Here is a 21505-nt window from a genome sequence, read left to right as displayed (position 1 = left end):
GAAGCAAGCAGGGACAGGTGAAGAAGGAAGAAAGGGCTTGACCCTCATGATCCCTCAAATTTATACCAAGTATTAGGGATATGGGATGGAATACTCTGTTTGATCAATTTTGGTCATTTATCTTGTCTGCTTCTCCCTAAAGGAGGGTTGCAGGTGTGACCTGTTTACTACTTTTCTCTTTCTGGACCCAAAGCTGCTCCTCAGAATTGAGCAGTAGCCTTGGTTCTGCATATTAGTCTCTCTCAGTAACTATAAACACTGAGAGTTATCAGTCCTAGAAGCAGACACTGGCTGAGAAACTTGCTGTTAATTTCAGCAAGTACAGCTACTTACAAAAGACTTATCTCAAAGCAAAATTACAAGACAGAAAATTAGCTCTATCCTCGTCCCAAACAGGACACTCTGAGTTCTGTCAACTTCAGCTTCTGGAACTATCCATCTCACTTGCTTCATTCTCAAGTGCTGAAATGAAAAGAAAATGCTGTCTTCCTAAAACAACCATGATACAATATAGTTCTTAATTACATTGTAGAGTAGCTGAAGATAAAATAAATCTTCTCCACTCCTGACAAGAGTGTCAAAGTTTACTTTTCAATAAAGTGCATTACAGTGAAATTGAAATTCAAACTGAAAAAATAGCAAAGCTAAAACTACTAAATATGCAAAACATAAAAAGAAGACAATTTACTTAAATAGCAAAAATTATTTTTAAAACAAAATACTGTCAGGCTGAAAGATACACTTAGGAATTTCTAAAAATTTTTTATTCTCTCCTGTTGAATAGGTACTTTCTGTGTCAATTATGTTTTTCCAAACTCTTCTAATTACTCAAATTTTTTCAAACAGGCATAACAGCAAGTGATTCACATGATTCATGTGGTGATCCTGACAAGAAGACCATTACACATATAGAAGCTAGAGATCCACAATACATTTTACCTGAGTATGCCCAGGCACGTGCTGTCTTGCATGGGGTTGTGTATCCAGTGTGGCCTTCAGGCTGTGTTGTGCTACTCAGGTCCCTTGGCTGAAGAATAACCTCGACCCTACAGAAATAGAGCACCCTGCAGGAAGCTCTCCATACCAGTGATGCCACTGGTGTGGCCTTTAAAAGCATGGCAAGACATTTTTGCAAGATCTTTTCTCTTTAACTGTAAAAATTATGATGACAGTTTTTCTCTTACAATAGCTTGAATAACTGAAAGGGGGAAATCTCTGCTGTAGACAGGGTCTGCATGGCATTCTGCATGTGAGTCAATCTGTTTGTTACAATCTGTTAATGCTACACTGCTTAGCATTCCCAGTTTATAAAGGTATATAGGATTATCCATATTATTCTCTTACAGTGTCAGCAGTAATAAAAAGCATTTTAACTGACTGAGTCTAAGTGCATTTCTTACTGGGGCTAGCTTCTCAAAGTGCAGAACATCAAAGAATATACTATTTGTCAATTCATCTATTTTTTTTTTAACCCACATCCTTCTAAGTTTAAAAGTCTTATCAATTCATATAAAAAATTCCAGTCACTTCAGCTGCCTCTACAGTTATAATTTTCACCTGGTGATCATATTTACCCTGTTTTTATTGTTTGCCTTATACCGACAGGGCAGTTGAGGCATACAGCTTATTTTTGTGATTCTTCAGGGCTGAAAATTACGAGAAACCTACTATGTAGGGTTGCCTCATAAGGGCATGGGGAACAAGAAGCCTATAAACCTTACTTTTGCTTAGCAACTGAAAGTGCATGGCATTTTTTTACTACTTCTGCCTGATTCATGAGCGTCTTATTGTTAAAGTCTTTCGTGGAAATCTTCAGCAGAACCTATCAACCAGAGCAGAACCTATCAACCTGTTAACTAATAAACACATTTTTCATGTGTTTATTATTCCTCTCACCTGTACTGTCCAAATTCTGGGAAGCGTGATACAGTGTCTGTCTTGTGGTACAACTACATTTAACATACAGATTTTCAGTCTTCTGATTATTTTTATTTTACTTGGTGATGATGAATCATTGTCTTTGCACTTTTTTTCCAGTATATAAATAAATTATTTTATTGACTGTAATACAGTGTACATAACTGCATAATGCTGGCAGATTAAGGCTCATATATTTTATCGCGTTGTTCAGGAAGGAAATCCAACAAGAGCAAAGGAGGAAACAGACTAGCAATAAATTACTAAGACATTAGACAGTAATGTACCCAACGCTTGTTATACTCCTGGATTTCTGTTATTTTATGTATTGACCTGTGCCTTGATAAAGAAACTGATTTTCATTATCAGGTAAGCTATTAATATAATTTAAGTCAGCAATCTATTAATGACTATTGTATTAATTAAAAAATGGATGTCAAATTGGCATATGCTGCTTCAACTGTTTTACTCAACAGATTCACTAAAATAAATAAAATTGGTTGTCATAATTAATTTTCAAACAGTAGGGGTGCTTTGAATCTTTCTAATCTTCATTCATTTTTCTAAAATTCTTTAATAAATTATTCATAAGTTTCTCTGTACTATGATAACATCCAAATAAGGTCTTCAGTTTATGACAAATTTATTTTCATATTTTGAAATCAGCATTGCATTAAAGAATAATTTCAGAAAAAATTAGTACTTCCTATGAACTATTCTGTGATATGTTATTCTTTATGCATAAACTAGGGAAACTGAAACTTCAGCTCACTCAGGAGTTTACTTCTTTTGTAAGTGCTTGGAATGATTGTCATTATATTTATATAGAGGTAGTGTCTCATATCCATAAAGTAATCAGGATTTATGGAAAGACTTAACCAAATATGCTGGAATCAAGCTCTCCACTAAGCAAAAGACATGTAAACATGTTATCTTACTGTCCTATTATTTGCATGCTAGAACAAAATGTGGTTCAGAAGAAATACCTACTAATTTCTTTCTCTGTTCCAGATAACGTAGATGAGATAATATGATCAGGAATTACATCTGTCAGCTTGATGGCTCTCTGCACATTAAGAAGGAAAAGCTAGTGCACTGATTAAATGGTTGTGAAGCATTTATCCAGTTGCTGCAGACTGGATAAGATTGAACAGACACTGGCAGCTCCCCAGAAGCTGCTCTGTGGTGAGTTGAAGGAAGCCGAGTTGCCTTATAAGTGCCCATAACTTCTCCAAAGGTATCCTTAACTAAGGCTAACATAATCCTTTGAACCGTTCACTAAAAACAGGAAGCAACTGAGCACCAAGATGAGTAATAATGTGGACAGGCTTGAAGCATAGTAAGAAAATGGTGCAATATTGATCTTCATCAATATGTAATGATGAGACTTCTTTTATGTTCATAGGATAGTAACACTGCACTTAAAGACACTGCTGCCGCAGCAGTCACCCTTGACTACTTATGAAAGGTAAAATAATTTTGATTTTAGTGGGGTGACTTTGGCCTGCAGATTAGAGCCTGTTCAGTCCCTCATGACTTTTCTCAGCCGGGCTAGGGACTTGGAAATATAAACATGAAGAAAACCTATGGGTTGAGATTAAGAGTTTAGTATGTGAAAAACAAGGGGAAAATACCCCCAAAGCAAGAGAGTGATGCAAAGACAATTATTAGAACAGCAAGGACAGATACCCTGGGAGTACAGAGAAGTAGTCAGGAAAGCAAAAGATTAGGTTAGGAAAGCAAAAGCACAGAGAGAACTGGATATGGCAAAGATGGGTTAAGATCAACAAGAGAAAAATGTATTGGTACATCAACAATAAGGGGAAGAATAAGGAAAATGTGGGTCCAATCCAGAAGAAAATGGGAGAGTTGGTCATCCAAGATGCAGAGAAGTCTGAGGTACTCAATGACTATTTTGCCTCTGTCTTCAGAGCCAAGGACTCTAGTCACACCTTTCAGGTTATGGAAGGGACTGGGAAAAGAAAGATCCTCCCACTGTAGATGAAGAGCAGGTTCAAGACCATCTAATGGACCAGAAGGTAAATAAATCCATCAGACCAGATGGGATTCACCCATGGCTTCTCAAAGAACTGGCAAATGAAGTTGCAAACTTATTTGAAAAGTCATGGTAACTTGGTAAAGTTCATGCTGACTGGAGAAGGGGAAACATAACCCCCATTTTCGAAAATGGAAAAAAAGAAGACCCAGGGAACTACAGGACAGTCAGTCTCACCTCTATGCTTGGCAAGATCATGGAGTAGATCCTCCTGAAGTTCCTGCTAAGGGTTGGGTGCAAACAGAAAATTTAATTTAGTGGACAATAAATACCACAACAATGTGAAGTGGTCAGGTAAACATTTGGCAAGTCTGTTGAAAGAGAGAGAGAGAGATAAGAGTATCACCACTTGAGGATCCTGCAGCATCCTGACCATCATTCTTCCTGGGGTGTTGGTCCAGTCCTAGGCTGAGAAGGACGTATGCATCAGCATATATGCATATCCTTCTACTCTCCTGGGGTTTCCCACCATGCCTCTTGTTCAAACTTCAGGAATGTTGCTTTTTCCACATTCCTCGTGTCATTTTAAGCATACTGAATGCTGTTGTTAGAGGTAGCTGTTATGTGACCCATAGTGTAGTTAATAACAATATTCCAGTCTCTGCAAAAGACAGCTCCCTTCCTTTATCTGGGCAAAACCCCTCACCTGACATTCCTGTCTCTGTACTTATCAGGAGTGAAGTCCAAAATTCAGTCCAACATCGCCCTTGCCAGTTTATTCTTTGAGGCACAGACAATTTTGTTGAATTGATCCTCACGGTGGGGATCTCATTAATATTTACAAATACCTAAAGGACAGGTATCAGGATGGAGCCAAACTCTACTCTGTGGTATTCAGTGACAGAACAAGACATAACACTCTCAAACTGGCACACAGGAAATTTAACCAGAGTATGAGAAAATACTGAGGGTAACAGCACGGAACAAATTGCCCAGAGGGGCTATAGAGTCTTTATCTCTGAAGATATTGAAAACCCACCTGGATGCGCTCCCATGTAAATTGTTCTAGGGGATCCTGCTCTGGCAGGGGGGTTGAACTAGATGATCTCCAGAGGTCCCTACCCCAGCCCCTAACATTTTGTGATTCTGTGATTATTAAACAGTGAAGACCATAGCCTATTATTCAAATGCCACTAAGAAGACACTATTTTAAAATAAATGCATACTGTTCTTATGATTGTAGGAAAACCTATAGTTTCAGAGCACTGGCAAAGCACCTATCCATGAGAAATATTTCTTAAAGAGAAGGTAGTCCAGATTGCTTTTATGCAGACATTTTTGTCTTCTTAGAAATGCCAGCAGTGACCTTTTCAAAATTGCTATTGCATGTTTCATCAAAGAACACTGTCTTGATTCCTTTGAGTTCTTACCCATAAGTACAGGCTATGAACTCAAAGCTTCACAAAGTCTGTGAAACTGGAAATCCAAAGAGAACTGATTATATTCAGTTTTCTAAGGCTCAAAGGTCTAGCAGCTCAACATTATGTGAATCTGAAGGAGATTTTTACGAGAGGAGAGTACACAGAATAAATCCTGTGGGGTCAGAACACGCTCATAAAGACATTTGCAATCTTTGAAGTGAGTATTTGATAAAATTCATAAAACTTTGAGAATACGAGCTTCTAAGACTATTAATTTAGGACTTTGTTTTTTAACTTTTTTTTTTCCCAAAAACTTACAGTAAAAATATTTTTAATTACTGAAATTAATTCTCTGCATTTTTTTCAAACTTTCTCAAAAGATAGTAATTTTCTAACTGATTGTGTGCAATTCTGCCAACAGCAAGGAGTTTCATTGAGATAACAGAAAGACATTCTTTACTCCAAAGCACACAAGCGTGAGTCATTAGTATTCTTCTGAGAATGATTTGGAGGAGGGTTTGGTGGGGTTTTTAAAAATCTCTTATTGTTTTCTTCTGACTTAAGCTTTCTTAACTGTGGATTTTTTTCCACAGAAATTCTTCATTTACAGCTGATTAACTAGCACAGAGATTTGAAGATGGTTAGATCCTGACACAGTTACAGATAAAAGTTGAAAACCCATAATGATGATAAATTCTCCTCAACAGCACTATTTTTTCTTCTTTTTTTTTTTTTTTTTTTTTTTTTTTTTTGGTGGTACCTGATCAACATTGCCTGTGCTATGACTTAACTCTTTTATTATTAAGTTCAAAATTCATGCTGGGTGAGTTTGAAAAATAAAAATTTAAAAAAAAAATTTAAAAAGCAAACAAAATAAATTAATAAATGAACTCTATGACAAATGGATAAAGCCTTCAGGGAAGTCATATTCATGTAAGCTAAAGCTTTAGATGTCTCCACATATAGTCAGTAGACTATGCCTTTCTGCACTATGACCTGAATGACAAGTTCTTGTATTGCTGTGGCCCTCCACTTGTAATAGGCTATTTTGAGCAGTACTGGCTGTTATGTGACTGATAGAGACTTTTATGTGCACTTCTTTACAAATGGAGCCTGTTTTTTGGGTGTTCTTGCAACCTTCTGAAACATAAAGACTTTCCCATAGCTTTAATGGGCCACCATGGGCAAGAATTTAATTTAATGCAGGTATTAAATTTAATCCAAGAACTGGAGGAAATCGTGATACAATATTGAAATTTGCCTTATATATTCTTCTTTCTGAATTTCTGGGACACCAATAAGCTTATTTCATTCAGATGTTGAAACTGAGATGTTCATTCAGGTCTGAAAAGAAGCTTATATTGTGGTCTTGATGCACAATAACTGTTTTCCTTGCTATGTGACTTAGAGCCAATTGAATCTGTATATCTCTTTTCCTCTCCCGTTACACATTTACATCTTTTTATTTCTAAAAGATCTCTTTGAAATTTTAAAAAAAATAAAAAGATGCATACCCCTAATCACCTTACTCCACTCCATTGCCTTCTTATTATCATACTAATTGATTACTTGTTGGGTACATAACTGAAGCAAAGCACAATAGTAGTTCACCTCCTTCTTTCATATACGATGCAAATTAGGGCAATAAAACATATTTCACCACATCAGAATCAGTCATCAAACAGAGACTGAAATGTGCTGGCCTCTTTAACCTTCATGGATGTAGATTTTATATACTGCTTCACAGTATATATAACAAAAGTTTTGCAGAGACAGCAGAAGTTCTCTCATAAAATTAAAATATTTCTATACTATTTTAAAAATATATTTTTAAAGCCTTTTGACGTTGTATAATGTGTCAATTTTCCCTGCACAGTCCTTGGCTCTTTTGATGAGGCATCATCTGGCTGCCAATTAACATCAGTTTCACAGACTAGAAATTTTCCTTATATAGGCTACCAGTACTGCACACACTCAGATCATCCATTAATTCCATAAAGGTCAATAAATGTCATCTCTGAAGAGTGAGTAGGCAATGACAGGACTGGTCAGACTTAGGCATGCCACACAGCACTGGAACACATTTCTACCAGCATATGTTTGTTGTTTGTATTTAATGACCACTCACTAAAAATGTCAGGCACCATGTGAAAGCGTCAGCCCACTCTTTCAGAAAATACAGTTCTAAGACATCCTTCTAAGAATTTAAGACTTCTTTTAAAAACGTACAGTAGAAATAATTGTAAACTTTCCCGGTCCACTGATTTATTTAGTGACCTTGTAAAATTTCTTGAAGTTTTAATTTTTTTCAAAATGCATTCACAGACTGCCAGTTTTTGAGAAGAGACCATGAGTGTAAGGGATTTTACGTTATAAAAGCTTGCAGTTCATTACCAATATAACCTTAAAAAGTTTAATATTATTTTAATTATACTATAAAGCATAGAAAGGCAAGAAAACAGAAATAATTATTCTGTTAACATAATGCATGCAAATATTTTATGAGAAAAAATAAATTTGTATCGTATGTCCACAAAATAAGAGTAGATGACTATGTACATTAAATGAAGAAGTACATTATCTCCAACATTAATTTTTTTGGTCCCTGTAGTGGAAAATGTATCCATTCTGTTGTACTACATGTCTCTTGCCACCACAGTAGCATTTTTGTCTTTCATATGCTATGTTTATCCAAGCTCTTGTCATTTGTTCTAGCTTCTGAAATGCAGTGCAGATGATTTCCAATTTTTAGAGCATGTGTCAGAATGTGCAATCCAGCTTAGCAATCACCAAACATCTCTTCTATGAATTTGTGGGTTTTTTGAGAATATGGCTTGAATGTTGATTAAATCTGGACTTAACCATAAAATCAGCAGGCAAAAAGTGTATACCACAGTATGCATATTCAACAAGTGGTGTAAAGTTTGCTCATCAGTTCAAATTTTCAGAGAGGTAGGGGCTTTCTAGCCCCTTTTTTTTACTAATTTTTGACTCTTAACACTGATCATTCAGATGCATGCAATCTGCATCAACCCCAGAGTCTAGGATGATAACCCTCTCTATCTCAGTATCAAGTGTAGTCACAGGCCTGAAACATGGCCTATTTTATATATTTTATGGCTATATTTAATGCCAGCAATAATCACTTTGGTTACCAGCTGTGGTCACTGACCACAATTCTGTGGTAGAGTGCTGGAATTGCAGTGCAGTAACTGTGAGTTATTGCATTGATGGACTGAAAAGAGACGTATTTGACTCTTAGCATAGCGAGCTGAAAAATGTAAGAAAGCTTAGTGATGTGGAAAACTCCTTTTCTTTTCTTTTCAAATTGTTGAAAACATGCTGTTTTACCCTGAGAATATCTCCCAAGTATACAGATAGAAGATAAGGTAAACAATATTCCCTCAAAGAACCAAATAGAGTGCTTGTGTATACAGAAAATACTACCTTTATAATTCTTTATAGCTGTTAGCTGCCTAAATACAGGACTCACTGCTAGCTTTTTTTACTCTCTGAAAGTACCTACATACATGTTTTCCACATTATATTTATAATTATCTTATTTCTACTTCCCAGTGTGTCCTCTTGCTCCTTGCTGTAATGACACTTAAAATTAATAGAGCACTTTTGCTGTCAGTTGCTGCAGGGGTACACAAGAGAATATGGGATTGCCTTTGGTTTGCCTTTATTATTAACTGCCTTTACAGATCAGACAAAACATGAAGTTAAATTAGAATTAGATGATTGTATGTAATCATACAAGTGCTAAGGAACTTACGATATCTTTCTGGCAAAAATATAGTTTTTTGAACTTACAGAGTTAAGTAAAGTCATAAAATATTTCTCTTATTATCTAAAAGAAGAAAATGAGAGATGTAACACGATTTTTATTACAGATTTCATTAAATACTAAATTAAATACTACTACCTTAGAAACAATATTGGTGCATTTTCAAGTCCCTGTGAAATCATAGCTATTTCACAATATAGTGGTTTATCCTCTAACTGTTGGTATCCATGAACAAAAAATGCCACATACTAAAATTTATTCCATTTGCAATATCTTTATAAAAAGTTTAATCATCAGTGTGAGTATAGCACTAGAAATTTGTTCAAGATTATGTTCTTTTTCATTGTCTGATAAATAGCTGAAATATGGCACAATAACTCAGAATATTTTAATTTCCTTAAAACTATAGGTGTAGTTTAATATTTTCTGTCAACAATCAACATCCTTATGTTCTTAGTGTGTGCTGGTTTTCTCCCTGAATTTCCTTACACTACTACAGCTTAAAAACAATATTTAAAATATTTTTTCATTTACAAGTCTTATTTTCTCCTCTGTGAAAGAATAAGAGTTGCCCAGGAAGTTGCTTCACAGGAAGCTGTGATGGTAGAGAGACCCTGCAAAAAGCAGCAGTTGTGAAGAGAACTAGCAGCACTAACGTGAAGTGCCTGTCCTTGTAACTTTGGAACCAATTTGTGGCAGAAGATTGGGATTGGTTCCTTTCAACTCGGAGCTGGTGCCAGCAATGAATCTTAGGAATGTGAATTTATCCTGTAAAATACTCATATAGAGAACAAGGAAAATCAAGTCAGGAAATGAAAATAGTTTCTTTCTTTGGGATATGAATTAGAATTTTTTTAAAGTTAATAAATAGAAGTATCACTTTTATCACAAACCCAAAGAATGAGTGAAGCCTTGTTGGCTATGTCTAGAAGTAATGGATAATTAAATGCAGCAATATTTCCTTCTTTCTCAGTTCAAAAACATAGTGGGAAGTAACAAGAAGCTACTGTGTTTATTCATTATGTTATCTTATGCTGTAATGCACCTTCTCAGCAAACTGCTCAGGAACCATTTTAATTCTAAGACATGTAAGAGCATTTTAGAAGACCGTGTGGCATTGTACTGAAGCACAATGCTACTGTGTTTTATATTGCCATTATTTACTTCCAGTATAGACTTTTTTCACTTTCATGTATTTATTTAGGAATACTGACATTTTTCAGGCATATTTTTTGACAGGTATTCTGTTTTTGTTTAAGCTAGGAAATATGCAATGACAACTCCATGATTTCTTTTTAGTTGCATGATTTGATCCTGGTTGTTCAGACCTAAATTCCTGTCTGGTATATATTCCATGGTTTTCAGATCTCCCATAGATGGGAGATAGGACAGCATCTCCACAATTAACTTTAACATAAAGTTAAAAAAAAAAAGATAAAACAAGTCTTTCAAAAATGACCTGATGAAGATGATTTGCTACAATTTTAAACCTTCTAATTTTTCAACAAAAAGAAGTAAACTTAAGTTCAAGTCCCACGTTTATTCTAATATTCTAATATTATGTCTCAATTTAGTGGTCAGCGTAAACCAAAAACAGAGAACGGAATTGTTCTCTTTTATACCCTCCCAAAGGAAGACAAAAGGTGAATAAGGAAGAGAGATCTAAAGTTTGGAAGTTAAAACTGGAACAGATTTAACTGTCTAAGAGGTTTAGTAAGAACAAGGAAGATATTTTAACATGTGGGATAAGGAAAAAAATATATAAAAACCCCAGTCTTGGTGTTTGCATATATTTGTTTAAAGGTCTTTTGCACCAGAGCTGACTAGAAAAAGGGGTCCATGACTCTTCCCAGCACCTGATGGACTCAGATCCTGCAGAGCACATGGTGAGTTCATGAAAAAGCCAGATCTACTCCCCAGAATCTCTGAGTGCAGAGAAGCAGCAATGAAGAAGGGAGCAGGGAGGGACAGTCTTCATCTCCTCCTTAGGAAGGAAATGGAAGGGAATACTGACCCCTTTGTGTTTTGTCCCCTTCTACCCCACCATACTGCCCTTGGACTCCTGAAGATCCTAAAGATCCTCTCTAGATCCTTGCACTGATACCATAAAATTAGCCTAGGCCCCCTCAAACTACAACAACAGGTAAACATTAGGAGCACAGATTTTTAACTACAACAGGAAAAGAGAACTGCATGAAGAAGCAAGAATAGTGGGGAAGACAAGTCATAAAAACCCAGAGTAAATGAAAAAATAATACTTTCATATTTTCATAAACTAAAAAGAAAAAGAAAAAGAGTCCAACCTGGATTTCAGAGCAAATTGTTGTAGCTTGGGCTGGTAAGGAATAAATGTGTATTTGATTTATTTAAAATCTTCCTTATGGAAAGAGAAACTAGGAGGCTAGAAAGCCACTGGCTGGGTTCATAGATAGTAACTTAACTATGTCTATTTTTTCAAATCCCTCTAGGGACCACAAGAGCACACTCATCATATTTGGATTTTTTAAGTCAAAATCATCGTACATAAATAAACAGAAGGTGGCTTTTCTTAGAATTTTATTATTTTGGATGCATGAGAAGTGCAATACCTTATCAATAAACATGTTCTGTAGACCCATCAAAATGAGGACTATTTGCATTTTACATATTTGTTCTTCCATATTTTTACACATTTTTCTTTACACATCTGCTTTTGCCTTTTCATGTATCAACTCATTTCTGGTTTATACTCACTGGCATAGTGCCACATTATGTAAAGAGAAAATAGAGGCACAAACACAACAGTTTTTAAAGTTCTGAAAAGTGAACTATCCAGATCAAATAACCAGAAATTCTGATTATGTTATCATTATCCAGTCTTCACCTTTGCAAGTCCAGTAACTTCTGAAGATAAAAGGTATGGAAGAAAGTGAAAGGGTGCAGCTGAGACGAAGTAATAGGTGGTAGTAGATAAAAATAAACCAATTAGCCAAGGATCTACTGTTAAAACAATACCAATCAATATTATTATCTTCCCTCCTTTTCCTTTCGTATCTCTCCTTTATTATTACTTTACCTTTACAGCTTTTATAGTTTCTCTTCCTTTTGTACTATAAATCCATGAAAAGCCACGTTATCACTTACCTTTGTCTTAGCTAATTAAGTGTACCTGAAATTACTCATTTGCCTTCCTTAGAAAGCCTGTCCCTGACTGAGTACAGTTTTATTCTTTCTTCCATTCCAGCAATGTGATGATGGGCTTCTATGTAACTGACTGAGATTTAGCTCCATTCTTCTTTGATATCAATCAAAATTTTTGGTTATTAAACATCTGATTTTATCAATAGTTAGATTCAAATGTTTTTCAAATATAAGTTGTTTCACAGAGAGTTCTAACCTTGCACACATGTTTAGCCTTATAGACATACAAGATAAAGTAAAATGTGAATAAAGTGGCCCCGTGCAGAATTCTAGCCTGCTTTTTAAGAAAGTATTTTTCCCTGTTCCACTGAGTTCTGTGAAGGCTAAAGAGAGTGACAGTTTATTATCATTAAAAATGTCATGAATCGTGTAGAATTTGTCTGCTATAATGAAAACTAAATCAATTTTAGATTCTTTGGAGGTGTCACTTCACTCTGGTAGCTTGTCAGAATTTAAAAAATGGAAGTAGGTTTGCTGTTTTACTTTACCTGATGAGTCTGTTTTCACAGCCACTTAGCCTCTCCCTTCCTCTTAAGATCACTATGACAGGTTTAAAGCTCAGTATAACTTCTTCAGAGGGGTACATGATCTATCATTTAGTCTGAATTCTGAAATTAAAGTGTAATTTACATGTTTAAAGGCTGAGAAATGAATTAGTGCGTTACTGGAAAAGCATCTTTGAACTACAGAGGGTAGTGACATAGAGTTTTACATCTCCTATGTTTAAGAGGCAATGAGTAGATGATGGTTGTGAGGTTTCAGTCTGGCTTTGCCTTAAAAACTTGCAAGCTGAATGTTGGACAATTGACTCCTGATAAGCATGGTGACTGAAAAGTCAGGTGAGGGGGTCTCGCCAAGATAAAGCTGGCAGTGAGCCCCTGGCTAACTGGCAAATGACTGGCTAATGACTGTTGGGTTAGATAAGGTCCACTCTAGACAACAGCTTTGTTTCAGTTAGGTCTGAGATTCAGCTAGTAATCACAGATACAAGCTCCTTATAAACCTATCAGAAAGAGCTTTATTAAACCATCCCAACCACAAATGACTTACAAGATTGAATCCATTGACAGGATTCACAATCCAGGTCTTCCCCAGAATCAAACTTGGAGTAGTTGAAAAAGTTTAACAGGAGCCTTTCCATGGAAAAATTACAATGTTCCCCTTGAAGTCACTTTCTGAACCTTCTTCTGGTTTTCTCTCCCTTGTGTGCCTGGGTCACAGTGCCACGTAGAACACCCAGGAAGCTGCCTAGGAAGAGAGCAAACCCTGCCCTGTTAGCCTCTGGTATGTGACCATGTGAACACCAGGGGGAGGTTTCAAACCTGATGTTAAGCTCCCAGTTTCACATAAAAAATCTGTCCCCTACAGATCAAAACTGTTTCCTTCAATACAAAACCCACCTACAATGGGAGTGAGAAATGTTGGAAAAGGAACATCCCTGAATCTAAACTGGAGAGACAGGAAGCTCCAGGGGCATATATGGAACTCTGATGCAATGTGTACACACCTTGCTGCCTAGGACTAGTCTGCATCCCTGCCTAGGTCTGGACCAGAAGAAGGATCATCAGGATACTGTGGGATCCTCAGGTGGTGATAGTCTTATCTCTTTTCCTCTTCTACTTTCTCTCTCAAGTCTTTACTGTGTCACTTCACATTACTTGTGCTATTTATTGTCCACCAAAGAAAACTTTCTGTTTGCACTCAACCCTTTGTGGTGGGACTTTGTTCTTGTGGGATTCAAATAAGTTGTTACACAGGGTGGATCATAACATTTGGCATACATTGACCATTGGATGGGTCCTAAAATGGTGTAACAGCAAAAGACAGCCTTTTGAGGTAGATGATTAACGAAGAAGCAAATTTGCAGCAAATTGCAATTTCCCAGGTGAAACAAGTGAAATTAATATAAACTTGAGAATCCCAAAACCACTGGGATGCAGAAAGTGGGTCTGCCTTTGTTACTCTAGTTAACAGAACATCTGGTAGATAAACAGTGAGGCCTTTTCACATCAATTTAATCTCCTTGAATGCATAATGGGTATTCTTCAGAACAGAGTGATGCCACACAGGTGGTGAGATTGTGGGAGGAGGGGGAAGATGGATCGTATACATCCACCATGCCAAATGCAAGATCCACAGTAGAAGTGATGGATCAATTGCTTGGGTATTTAGCCTGAGAGAGGGCTCTCTTATTTTATTGTATAAAATAAAAATATTCCCAATTCCATCACAATAAAATGTACAGGTCATAATGATTAAAAAGGACTTCTGAGGAGAACCAAAAAGGAAGAAAAATGTAACCTTGTGTCGACAAGAGGATACAGAGAGATGCCAACACAATCAATATGATTGAAAGCAAATCCCATTTATTTATCTCCACGACTCTGCTTATATACAAATAAGTGTGTCTTTACTAAATGCATGGCATTTTGTGATTGGATATTATGTGATGACCACACTCTTAACTTTAAAGCTAATGGGTTAATTAGTAGCAATGACCACATACAGATTATGTAATGCTAATTCAGTCCACAATTTAGCTGCAACAGCTCTTCTCCACTTCTTTATCTTCTGCATGTAGCTCATCTTTTTTAGTAATTTTTCAGTTGCTTCAAGGTCTTTAGCTCAGCATAATTTACAAGACCACATTGTCTTTTATAAAACAGCATTGTCTTACATTAGGGTTAAAACAGCGTAAGTGTGTAAAACAGTATAAAACAACATCGTCTAAATTTATAACTTTTTCTGACACTACCAGCATTTTCTATTCATAACTCTCATGGCACATTGTTTACCACTACCAGTATTTCTCATGGCTCATTCACAATATGGCCTATATAGCCGTTCATTTGACAAAAACCCCACAACCTTGAACCATTACACTGGTGGCAGCAGTGAGATTGCATTTGCTTTGAGTTACTAGATGCAAAAGCACTTTATGCTATAATTTTCCGTAGTTCTATATATATTTTCTTTCTTATGTTTATTAATTGACATAACATAAAAATGTCATAATAATGGAAAAAAAAAGATTAAAATAATACCAATCAGCTGATGAGTATTGACAAGGAGAAGAAGCAGATAAATTTCAAAGGCATGTCAATACATTTACATAGCTAATGTTTTTGGATTTTCATATGTTTATCTCCTTTATTGGAGAAAAAGAATTCTTCCAGGTCCAGAGAACATAGCAGAAGAACACTAAGATTTCTGGATAAACATGTGGTACATATCATCCATTAGCAAAGTGTAACGTATTAAATAATCAAACTGTTACAGGAATTTCGACTTTCACAATGAGGAAGAGCTCTCCATATACTGAAAGTAGGCCTCCAGGGCCAGTGCAAGCATCTAGGAAAATGGTGGTTAAAAAAAGACCAGAAGGAGAAAAAGGAATCAAAGTCTGACTTTCACTAATTGTCCTAGTTTGGGCCAGGATAAAGGTGATTTTCTGTTTTGTACTTTTACTTTTAGCTAAGTCTCTTGTAAGTAGTTGCACTTGCTGAAATTAACAGCAAGTTTCTCAGACAGTGTGTGCTTCTAGGATTGATAACACTTGATGTTTATAGTTACTGCTAGAGACTGGTATGCAGAGCCAAGGACACTGCTCAGCTCTGAGGAAAACATTTTACCGTCCAGGAGGATACAGAGGTCCCACCTGAGCCCTCCTTTGGGGAGGAACAGACAAGATAGATGCCAGAATTGACCAAACAGAGCATTCCATCCCATATACGTCACACTCAGTATAAATTTGAGGCATCATGAGGGCCGAGCCAGATCTTTTCCGGATTTCCAGATTTCCAGACTTCTGGATTTCCTGATTTCCCTTCCTCCCTTCCTTCATCAGACATCCTGGAAGGATCCCGTCCGTTCGTTTGCCTGTGGTCCTGATCCATGCCAGCCCATATCTGTGTGTTCCTGCCTCCGGTTCCCGACTGCTGCCAACTCCAGGAGTCCAGCCTGGACTTTCCCAGGGCTGCCCTACAGCCTCGGTGGTGACGTGAGAGTTATTGGGGAAAAGGGGGAGGAATGTGGTATCCATTTTCCTGTATATTTGTATATATTTAGTAATTTTTCCTATTTTCATTAAAGTTGTGTAGTTTAGTTTCCAACCCATAAGTCTCTCTCCCTTATTCTCTCTCCTTTCTTTATCAAGGAGAGAGAGATTAATAGGGAGCGTCTGTTATTCGGTTTAATTGCCGGGCCAGTGTTAAACCGTGACACTAATTTTCCTAAGTCATGATATACATTGTTCTCTCCAGATTCTATACTTAAATAGACATTAACCAAATATGTTTATTACCTAGTTCAAATTCTTGGTGTATGAGGTTCAAAAAAAAAAAAAAAATTATTACAAGAAATAAATTTTTCCAGCGACAGAAAGATTATTTTATGTCACAGAATTACAGAATGTTAGAGTCTGGAAAGTACATTGAATGATCATTGGGCTCAATCCCCCTGTCAGAGAAGGATCACTTAGTGTAGGTCACACAGGAATGCATCCAGATGAGTTTTGAACGTCTCCAGGAAGAAGGCTCTACAACCTCACAGTGCAGCCTGCTCCAGTGTTGTGTCACTATCATGATGACAAAGTTTTTTCTTATATTTATGCAGAACCTCCTATGGTCCCACTTTCACCCATTACCTCTTGTCCTGTTATTGGACATCACTGATAAGAGCCTGGCTGCATCCTCCTGACACTTGCTCTTTACATATTTATAAACATTGATGAGGTCATCTCTCTGTCTCCTCCAAGATAAAAAGACCCAGCTCCCTCAGCCTTTCCTCATAGGGGAGATGTTCCATTTCCTTAATAATCTTTGTGGCTCTGCACTCTGCACTCTTTCAAGCAGTACCCTGTGTCAACAGATATGCATTTTCATCCCCTGTGGAGTCTGTCTAGACTGATAATTTTTCAACAGAACTAGACATGACACAAGGTTTGGGAACAAAGTACTAATTTTGTGGCTAAAAACGCCACAAAAACTACAGTGTTGCATGCACATTTGATACCAAATATATCCCTTTTATGGACCAAACAAAAAGTATATTTGTTGTTATTTGGTGAGCCTGTTCAACTAACTGTATGCTGTACATCAGCATAATAATTTCATAAAATTATCCCATTAAAGCACCAGCAGCCTATCTACTTTTAAAATACTGTACTGGCATAATTTACCAAAGATAGGTAGATTTCCTCTGTACAATCTATTCTCACAATTTTAGAATGAACTGTGTTGCCTAAACACGCCACTGGGAATTGCACTCTTGTTTCAGTTGAATAAAGTGAATGGAAAACTACAATGAAGGGGTCAGGACTTTAAGGTAAATGGAATGATTAATTGATCTAAGAATAACAGAAAAGGAATTAATTGTAATTTAACATTAATTTGAACCATTTTCCTTAGAAAGCTGTGGTGTTGCCAACTGATACCTGAAAGGGTTTAAACACAAATTGTAAAAAACAACTATGGTATCTCAAAAAGCTGGATCTCCAGATACTGAGAGAAGCTCATCTACCTCTAAATCTAAATGTTCTAATTTTTAATTGTTTTTTTAACAAAAGCAAATATAAACTTTATAACATTATTTGTGGTATGCCAAGGATTATATAATATTCAGATTAATTTAGTAGTAGTACTAGTAGCAGTAATAGTAGTAATAGTAGTAGTAGTAGTAGCAGCAGCAGCAAGGGAGAATCATTTTACTTTTTGGTGCAAAACATTATATATGATAACTTATACTTTGGGATGTTCTATGCCTCCAAGGCACTGACAGTCCTTCTCAAGCTCTGGCAGGGGGGGTTGGACTAGATGATCTTTCGAGGTCCCTTCCAACCCCAAGGATTCTATGATTGATTCTATGATTATCCACATGTGGTTAATTTATGACCATCGATGAATTCTGTCAAAACCAGTGAATTAACACTGTTCCATTGATACCTGTACATAGCAGTTGCGAGTTACTAAACAAATTCAACCATTCTGTAATTCATCCAGCTATAGTGAACATCTAAAACTCTTTATGTTACATGAACACCATGACTAGCAGCACCCTCACTATTACCATTGTATGTATAGCACTTCAGAATAAGTAATGCCTTAACAGAAAATATCCAAGAAACGTGCTAAAAAGCTCTGAGTTAGATTTAATATAATTTTGATTTCAACTGCTGCTAAATGTATAGTTGCATGTAGAAAATATAGTAGATAAAGACCTATTATATAAAAAAACATTGCTGTTAGTTAAAAGCCTGTGACTGGTGAATCTTAAATTTCTATTAAAAATTTAATGTTCGTATTTTTTTTTATATACATACTGCATTAGACATTAAATTGACGGAATTTTTTCCAAGGAAGTTTTGTTTTTGGCATAAAAATGTTCTGAGCTGTGAGTTTTAAAATTTAGAAATGATATTGTTTACTATGCCATAAAATGTATGTTTTAATTTCAAGGCCCATTACATTAAGCAAGAGAACACAACGTGTCTCCAGCTGTAAACTGCAGGCTTCATTTATTATTTTTCTTAGAAAGCTATATATATGAATATATCACACCAACCTACTTCATAAAGAATTTTAAATGGAACTTTGGAAACACCACTGAGCTTCATAATGGTGCTCTGGATTTGTGTCCATTTAACCTTTTTATACTTATACAAATGTTATGTAACGCTATTCCTTAGTGTGGGCTTCATAGCTCAGCAAACACTTCTGAGTTTTTCAGAACTTGTTTGCCTGTATTTATAAAATTGATTTTCCATTTTTTTCCATTTTTCTGTCATTAAAATAGAGGCAAGTTCTCAGAGATTCTCCAGAAAGACAGAGAAAAGCATAATATTATTAATTAAGTTTAGTGAAAGTTTAAAAGGAACTATCTTTGGGTTTTTTCTCTTTGTTTTTTGGTCAGCATAGAACTGATTACAAAGAAGATAACATGCCTTAAAACATATCCAATTTAAAGCAAGAAAGAAAGCAAGAAAGAAAGGCAAGAAAGAAAGAAAGAAAGCAAGAAAGAAAGAAAGCAAGAAAGAAAGAAAGCAAGAAAGAAAGAAAGAAAGAAAGAAAGAAAGAAAGAAAGAAAGAAAGAAAGAAAGAAAGAAAGAAAGAAAGAAAGAAAGAAAGAAAGAAAGAAAAAGAAAATCACAATAAATGTATAATTGTTAGCAGTCTCAACAGGACAAAGTGAATACATGGTAAATACATATTGTTTCACAAATTGCTGGGCCACCATGGTGCCCTCTATAAAGTGAAGTAAATTAACTGCTCTGCTATTTCCATACAAAGGTTTTTACCAGTAACTAAATGTAAGGTTCCTGATCTTTGGAGGGAAAAAATCCAACTAAAACAACCGGCCAACCAAAAAAATAAAACAAACAAAAAATAAGTCAAACCCAAACAAAACAAAACAAAACAAAACAAAAAAAACCAAAGAAAACCCCCTCAACTAAGACAATGAAGAATTTTACCTTTGTATTCTGCATCGAGGTCATAATCATTTAAAATGTAGTAGAATGTAGAAGACGCTGAGGAAGGTGTTCATCTATTAGGAAATCATGAGTCTAGTATAAATTTATGGACCATAATAACTGTAGGTAAGAAAAAAAGAGAAAAAAGCAAGGATTCTTGACTGAGAGAAGATAAAACATTAGAGGCTATTGGCATATGATTCAAGAATGATTCTGATCAGCTAAATGTCACTTACCTGAAAACTGACATTATGTGAAATAGATTTAATTTCCTCACATTTAGAAAGGAGTTCTTCATCTAACTCTGAATTTAGGGAATAGATGATCATGTATGCCTGCACTAATGAGAAGATGTCAAAGTGGAGAGTGTCTTGGGAAAGAAATCAGAGACCAGGGGTGTGAAAAAGCCCTAGCATGATATGTGAAATGAAACTCTTTGCTGTATATAGGTTTTGCCATCTAAAAACTTAAGCATATATAAACATTAATAGCAACTATAAAGATTTAAAAAGTCAATATAGGAGATAATTGCTGCCTATTGTGCTCACAGCAGGTCAGTTAAGAGTGACCACGATCTTTTGTGGTTTTTTAAAGTTTGTATTTGCATAGTTCAGAGTTTAGAGTATTGAAATATCTAAACTACGTAGGTCTAAATTGAGTCTAAATTCAACTTATCACATGCACCAAGGCAGAGGATCATGCATTGGCTGTGAAGACAGCTGACTCAATACTGGTACCAGTTTTGCAGCAGCATTACAAAATTTAGGGAAGGTGAATTCTTATGTTGTTTTGCAGTCCATTATTACACATAGATTCATCTGTGGCCAGAAAAAGGCTTGACCTGATTCTGATGTTACAAAAGCTGGCTGAAGCTGTGCAGACATTGGAGCTGTGGCAGATGTTTCAATTGAGAGAGGTTTATGGTGGCACAGCAGCATTGGTCCTACCATTTATGTTTCATTTCAATTTCAGAAATTCACCAGTTGTCTTAAATTACAATGATTCATTTCAATATTGAAAGCAAACAGAAAGTGTATAGAAAGTGTCCCTGCCCATGTCTCTGCCCTTGCAGGGGGGTTAGATGTCTATGACTAGTTCTTAACTTCCCTTCCAACCCTATCCATTCTATGATTCTATGAAAGAATTTATTATAATGCAGAAAACTTAATTAAATTATCTACACAGACCCACAGACAATATTGAAAAGTATGTTGTAATGATAACTACTTGTAATTGACAAGGTTACTGTGAATCCAAGGGAAGCATTTATAGCAAAAAAGATGACCAAAATCCATATACTCTTTTGAAAAACACCAAAGCTGATGAAAATATCAACAAAATTAATTAATGTATTTCAGTTTCCTGGTAAAATAATAAAAGTAAATGATAAGTCAAAAGCAGAAGAGAGTGGTTTATATTGTGAGAAAAGGAAACAAGATTGTAATAGCATAGGAAATAGAGCATAAAAGGTAGCTTAAAATATTAGATATTGAAAACCATAATTTTTCATGAGTTTTACAATTGTTTAGATGATTGAACTTTAAAAAGTTTAATCCAACTCGTGTAGTAAAGCCTGAAAGTTTTTGTTTCAAAAGTTGCTGAATAAATTAGAACTAAAAATAAATTTATAACATATTCAGGATTTAATTTTTCAAACTGTTTCCTTAATAGAAATGTTTCAAAAATTATCTCAGAATCGTACGAAATGTTCATATCACTTATAAAAGTTTTAT

This window comes from Calypte anna, chromosome Z, assembly GCF_003957555.1.
Source record: "Calypte anna isolate BGI_N300 chromosome Z, bCalAnn1_v1.p, whole genome shotgun sequence".
In the NCBI taxonomy this organism is placed as follows: domain Eukaryota; kingdom Metazoa; phylum Chordata; class Aves; order Apodiformes; family Trochilidae; genus Calypte; species Calypte anna.
Note: the sequence above shows the minus strand (reverse complement) of the source record.